This window comes from Adiantum capillus-veneris, chromosome 29 (genome assembly GCF_014529385.1).
Source record: "Adiantum capillus-veneris isolate H3 chromosome 29, ASM1452938v2, whole genome shotgun sequence".
NCBI classification, from domain to species: Eukaryota; Viridiplantae; Streptophyta; class Polypodiopsida; order Polypodiales; family Pteridaceae; genus Adiantum; species Adiantum capillus-veneris.
The window spans coordinates 105,073,956-105,081,848 of record NC_140959.1 but is presented as its reverse complement, the minus strand read 5'-3'; positions in this window follow the sequence as shown (position 1 = coordinate 105,081,848).

The window sequence follows — 7,893 nt, the reverse complement described above, 5'->3', positions numbered from 1 at the left end:
GCACATTGTGTGAGTACTTTCATTGCAAGGGGACATAAGGTAGAGTAATGCTCTCCACCATTCATCATCCACCCCTTCCATGCAGGTTGCTCTTTTGCAATTACCTGTACAAAATCATTCGCAAAAGGACCTTCTTTTAATCTAAATGCACTCATTTCTTTGATGCAATCAATTCGGTTTTGAACATTGGAGTAGAAAGTGTTGACCACGTGATATAAATCACCTACCACCTCTATGTTGGACATCAGATCTAAATTCCAATACTCTGGATCAATCATGTAAGCCACACTATGGAGTGGACTATGAGCGCTCTTCCACCTTGCATGAAAATACTTAGCCAAAATTTTTCGTTGTTTGCAAGAGAATGGTAATCGCCACTCCTTCTCTACTACAGACTCTTTCAGCTCTTTAGGATTTTCAAGACTTTGTTGGACCGACCACCATGTCATCCACACTTTGCCCAAGTTTTGGCGTCCTTTGATCAAGATTGCAGATTGCGAACATAATGGGCATCATTACATGGTATGCATCCGTTACACTCCTCCACCAAGCAACCTTGTTTACATTGCCACGTAGACATGTAAATTTATCTTTCATTGTTTCTTTCTACTCAAGCTGCCATTCATCAAAGGCCGCGCAATTGAATGTGTCTATCACAGTACATTTATTACGAAGAAGTGATTCCAAGGTATAAAAGTGTGTGTAGAACCGAGTTTCAGCAGGAAGTTTCAGCATCATTGAAATGCGCATTCTATACAAATCGAGCACTCTTTGTTGTTTCAAGATAAAGTTCACAACCTGATGTGCTGTATCGATTATTTTGGTGAACCATGTGGTTTCTTCGCTAATGTACCAATCTTTCAACACCAAGTTTGAGTTGTGCGTATTACAACCATTGGCAAAAATGTGTGGAAAGCACTTCTTTATTAATTTACTGGCGTTTTTACAATTCTTTGCGTTGTCCATGACAACTTGAACGACATGTTCAACACCAATTTCTTTAATTACATTAATCAAGACCTCAAAAATGTATTTGCCACTTTAAATTGCACCAGAACTATCAATCACCTTCATAAACGTTTCTCCCCTTGGACAAACCAGCATTACATTGATCAACGGTCTTCTCTAAACATTTGACCAGCCATCACTCACAATCGTACATCCTGAAAGTGAAATATTTCCAAGTATTATTTTGCCAACCCGCTCTTTGACTTCGGTGTAACATTTGTCCAAGAGAAAATTTCTTATCGTGTGATAAGGAGGAGCTGAAAATCCTCAACCAAACTGATCAATTTTCTTTCAAGCAGCCTTCCGATGATTGCTGTCTACCACGACCAAAGCACTTCCAGTAAAGAATATTGCTTTAGCAATTGTTGTTTGTGCTTTTTCTAGAGACTGCACTTGAAAGCTTTGATGTAATGATTTTTGACGCATTTGACAAAGTCCACCTTCATTGTGACGTTTAAATGGAACACTGCCTGGAATTTCCTCTCCTTGCGCAGGTTGTTCTCCAAGGTTAGTTGGCGCCACTACAAGATCTGTGGAGTTAATATTTGGCTCTGGGAACTCTTGACTCGAAGGCACAGAGCTATATATCTGTCATCTCTTGCCACCCTTTTTGGCGAGCTCTTCTCTCAAACGCTTTGCAACTGCAGGTGCTTGAGAATGTTCACATTTCTTACAACTGTTTTTAGCGGTACCCTGAAAATTATCCTTAATACATGGTGCATGGCTAGATTTTGTTGTGTGACAAAATTTACATTGCCACTCCATATATTAGTCGCATATGTTGTGAGCATAATCCCACTTTTGCCAGGAGCTTTTTTATTCTTTGTACCACTTGTGCCCACATTTTTCTCCATTGCTTTTAAATTAAAATTGAAGAGAAAACCACAAGATGTTCAGTTTTGAAAACAATTTTTTTATTTTCAATATATATTATAATTTAAAAACCATTTAATATGAAAGTAACCACGATGCACAATATGATATTTTCAATGCACGTCAGTCAATCCACATATCGATCACCTATATTGTGAGCAACCATACACATTGCAATGTAGTCTATACATGGCATAATAACTATAACAATGCTATGAATCTCTCTATACAATTATTATTATATTGATTATTTATATGTCTATTTTGATTTGCAAACAATAAGACACATCTAATTTCATTTGCTACAAAAAAACAAACGAAAGTAATAAAATATATGATTAGTCATTTCATGCACTAATAATCTATTTGTAATACATAATGCACTCTCTGTATAAACCAATGCATGAACTAATGCAAATAAATCTTCAATATAATCACCCAATTGGGGACTACTTGTACCCAGTAAAGGATTGTAGCCCACCCATGCAATCAATTCAATATATAAAAGCTATTGTAATCCAATCAAGTATTATAGATCTTATATTGCAAATCAACTCAAACGCAAGACTTCAAGGATCTTTATATGCCCGGTATACTAGTAGAGGACATCCGACCCTTGACTATCGACTCGTCATTTACATATGCTCAACTTTTAAAACCAATTACAGCGGGGCCCGCAGGGAAAATGAAAAATCTTGGAGGGCTAATCGGCTCTATAGGTTTTTGTAGGTCAAAATCAAAGTCACGTTAACAATTAACGTGGTCACGTGATTTTTTGTGTAAATACTAGAGTTATTTATGTAATCACCCGATAGTGATTACGTAAATGAAATCCCTGATTATAAATATAAAAATGCTATAAATTTCTCAATGCAATTATTATTACAATGATTATTTATACATCATCTTCCATTTGCAAACAATAAGATACATCTAATTTCAAATGCTACAAAGAATAATCAACTTATACACTGAAACGATGTCAATTATTTACAAAAACACACGAAAGCAATAATATCTATGAGTGGCTATGTCATGCATTAACAATATTTCATAATACATAATGCACTCTCTATATAAACCAATGGATGAAATGACGCAAAGAAATCTTCAATACAATCACACAATTGAGAATTACTTGTACCCAGTCAAGGATTCTAGTCCCCTTATGCATCCAATTCAATGTATAAAATCTATTTTTACCCATAAAGGTATATATCTCTTATATTGTGCAATGACAATGTATATCAACTCAAATCAATGATGGTTAAAAATGCAAAACTTCAAGGATCTTTACATGCCCACGACATCCAACCCTTGACTATCGACTTGTCATTTGCATATGCTCATCTTCTAAAACCAATTGCGGCCCTCATATGGACCAATGGCTTCATCACAATGAGCATGACTCTACAAATTCTCAATTGTTTTGGTTTTGTACCTTTATGTTTGGTGAAGGATTTAAATAGTTTTAGAAGTGGTTAATGAATTAATAATCATGTTTGGCCCCAAAAAGGACCTGAGACTCTGTAAGGTCAATTCCCTGAGATGATACAATAGAAAATAGCTTGATTATAAAATGAACAATCAACACTAACAAGTATGTATAGTGTGTGACTACTTAAATAGTATTAGCATGTGTCTAGGTGCACCTCTGAAGGGTCATTAGTATCTTTCCTAAGGGTCAAGGGGTATCAACCAAAAGACAAACCTAGATCCACAATAAGGGAGTCAATTCTAGAAAATGGGGGATGACTGAGAAGAGGCTTTGGACTCTTGTAAAACTCACTATGCCATGTGTTTAGCCATGTGGCCTCACATGTTCATAGGATGACTGGATTATTGAATGTACAAGAGGTAGTACCCATAGAGGTAGGAGAGGTCTAGGCCAAAGGCCATAATCCCATAGTCAAGTGGAGGGGGAGAATTCTTCTCAAATGAGCTCAGCAATCTTCTAGAAAAGCATGCAATTTAGAGATAGTTTTCATGTAGGTATACTTCGCAGCAGCAAAAAAACGTTACAAAGTGGAAGAGAAGGCACATATTAGAAGTTTTTAGAGATATGATTAATGAGAAGAACATGCCTCATTGTTATTGGACTGAGGCTACTTCTATAGGTGTTGACATTATGCATAGGACCCCTACTACTTTAGTACATGATGACACCTATAGAGAAGCTCAATCGTGAAAAACCTAATGTGTCAAATTTCAAAGCGTTGTGTTGTATTTCTTATGTGCATGTGCAAGATGAGTTGATAAGAAAAGGCTTAAATATGCTCATTGGTTATTCTCTTGAGCAGAAAGGGTATAAAGTGGTACAATCCTGTCAATTGTAAAGGAGTGGCAGGTTGTGTAAAAGAGTGAGTCCTGCAAACTCATCAAACGTGTCAAGAAAAAAGAAGGAAAAGTTGATGATGCACCTAAGACACCAAATTTGAGTATAGGTCTGATGATGGTGACAATAGTGGTTCTGAGAAAAGTTTAGATGAAGAGTTTGGAACACCCTCTATGAAGAATCCGGGCACAAGAACGATGCAAGGAGGGAATAAGTCTCCTGAAAGTGATCGTGGACCACATAGATCTGAGAGAGTAAAAGAGCCTATGCAAAGATTGACTTACGACGGTCATGTGGCTTGCCATTGCGCATATATGGCAAAGATTAAAGAGGCAATAGAGCCCACTTGTTTTGAGGATGCTTGCTAAGGATGAAAAATGGTGGCAAGCTATGGATGAGGAGATGGGTACCCTTCATGAAAATGGAACAAGGAATTTGGTGCCATTATTATAGGGGAAGAAGGCAGCTGGAGGTAAGGGGTTTACAAGATAAAGTATAATTCTAATGGGAGTGTGAGTGGGTACAAAGTAAGTCTTATGGCCAAGGGTTATGCACATATATGTGGGATCAATTATGAGGAGATGTTCAGCTCTGTAGCAAAGATGGTTATCATTTGTCTGTTTATTGTAGTGACTACAACTTTAGGATAGGTGTTGAGATAGATAGATGAAAAGAATGCTTGTTTGAATGGAGATTTGGAGGAGGTTGTGTATATAATGTAGCCATAGGGTTATGTGAATATGAGTCTACGTGACGTTGTATGTAAGTTAAAAAGCATTATATGGGGCAAAAGAGCTTTATATGAGAGGATTGTGGCATTCCTTACCTCTTTGGGATTTTGGATGTCTAATGGGGATTATTCTTTGTGCATATAAAAGAATGATGCACGAATTGTGATTATACTAGGCAAAGGAGCTTGGTATGAGAGGATTGTGGCATTCTTTATTTCTTTGGGCTTTTGGATGTCTGATTCAGATTATTCTTTGTACACACAAAAGAATGATGCAATAATTGTGTTATTTATATATATGTGGATGACTTGATTGTTGGCAATAATGTGGCTAAAGTAGAGGGTGTACATACTCTACTTATGTTACTTTTTGGGCATTGAGATTATTCGGACACGTCATAAATTTTAAAATTGGGGGATGATGTACGTCAAATACTTGAGGATGCTACCATGCACACATAGATTGTGGGTGGTTTGATCTACTTGACTATCTCACGTCCAAACTTGAGTTACACAATTGGATTGGTGAGTCAGTTTATGCAATCTCCCAAATAGACACACTTGGATGCAATGAGATAGGCATTGCACTATGTGATTGCTACTTTGAATCATGCAATCTTTTATAGGATTGATGCTAAGTTGCAATTCTATGGTGACACGGATGCAAATTGGGCTAGCTAGTAGCACATATGATTGTCTACTAGTAGATTCATGTTTTCACTTGAGAGTAGATCTATTGTGAAAACTTTAGTAGGCATACAATTGGCTCGGAACCCACTGTTTCATGCTAGGACAAAGCACATTGAGGTGCATTACCACTTCATCTAAGAGAACTTTGAGTATGTCATGATGTATGAGCAAGTTGCAAATATCTTCAAGAAGGCCCTTGGAGCGGAGAAGTTGTGACGATTTTGAGTGATACTTGGTATATGGGAGATAGCATTGAGCTTGAGGGGGATTTTTGAGATGTAAAACTCAATATGTGCTACTCTTGGATGATTATCATTGACAATCCTCAGCATTGGAACACCTTGGTGGATACGTATATCTTTGCTAGTGATACTAGAGGTGTACTATGCCAACTTGGTCTACCTATTGGAGTGATGGCACACTTATCTAGCCCCCATCTAGCCAGCTAACTCACTTGTGGTTCACACTAAACCATTGTAATATTTTTCCCTTACTATTGTATTATCCTATTATGCATTGTAGACTTCTTATCTTGAGTTAGTGAAGAAGAACAAGAAGAAAGTTTAGCCTCTCTCTCTCTCACTCTCTCTCTATATATATGTGTGTGTGTGTGTGTGTGTGTGCATGCATGTGAGCGCTTGCAAGAGATGAAGATATCTCATTCTTTGTTTTGTAAGAAGAGAGATCAATAAGTTTTTATCAGTTAAAGCATCTTGCTTGAGATATGCTCCGCTATTGGTTGAGCCAAGTGACATCAATTAGTTGGCATGCCACAAAGGACAAGGAAGAAAGGGATACAAATATATATCTGCATTTCTTTATAGTGAATGGATACCTTTATTTAACGGCCTCACTTGTCTTCCTTTGCACTTTGTTTTAGAATGCTTTTGTGAAGCTTCACCTTGTCAATGAAGGGGGATTATAACTTTGTCAGCGTCTTAATTAGAACTTTTAATAAAAATTTAGAGTTTTTTATAATTGGCCTCAAATTTTCTACATATACTATTTTTAAAAGATCCTCTCATGATCAATAGATATAGCTCATGCAGTGCAAAATAACGTCGTTTAGCTAGATTTTAAGTTGTAACGTGGGTCCCTTGCTAGGAACAAATAACATATTAATAGCTTGTGGGCAGTTTGAACTTGCACTCCTCCTTGAGCTTCAACATTCACACAGAGAAATCAAAACTTGCATATATTTTGATAACTTGCAATCCTTTGGTAACCTACAAGCAATGGGAAGAACAACCAAGGAAAAACATGATGGCAGATTTCTATATATAAAGTGATCATTATTTTGTAAGCCTAAAGTAATGATTACTTTGTAAGCTTGATGTGTTGTTTTGATTCCTTGAGCCTAGAAGCAGTTGATTTGCATGATCTAGGCCATTTCCATCAACTAAAATTGAATGGCCCTCTTGACATGCTTTCAGATTAAAATATTATCATGTAGTGATAGCACATTGACATTAAAAAAGTAACCATGATCTTGTCGCATGCAAGTGCTACCCATTATCACAAGTGGAATCCTTGTTTCTTTCCTCGCCACCACCTACCTCCATCATCGCTCTCATATGCTCCTTGTTTATCACACACGTGTGCTTCTCTCCTCACCATCTCAAATGCCATCTCCTACCCCACAATAGTGGTGAAGCTGGTAGGGCGGACACTGAGAAGAATGAGAAGCAAGAAAAGTTTACCAGGAGTCTCAAAGAGAATGCAAGCTCAGCTTTCGGAATGCATTGGAGGCCATAACAATCTACTCCAAGGAGGAGCTCTACGCCCTGATGGCGTTGCTAGATAGCATGTTTTTACACGATCATCTCTGAATTTATGACAAGCTACTCTGCAGCAAGCTACCTCTGCAACCCTCTTTAGCTTCGACGCAGGTGGGCTATTTGTTTGATGGCGGCCATACCTACCGGGCTGATTTCTAAACTTCTCATTGAATCTATATTTTTTGCAAGGTTGTGGTAGGACCCGGACTCCTCAACTCATAATATGGACGGGGCTTTTTTCAAGAGCCGAGTCTAAGGTAGACAATGTCATAAAATCTAATATCTAGCCAACCCAAATGATTTTCTCATATTAACTGATCATTTAATGTGGGAGAATAAACGGGAACAAGGTTTAGAATGTAAACATGTGCTTATGGATCTGTTTCAACACGGGGCCAAGGTTAAAGGGGTCCAAATGAGAGATGGTATTTTAAAGAGCAATGCTACCTAATGGAGCTTAAAGACCTTAGGGTTAGCTT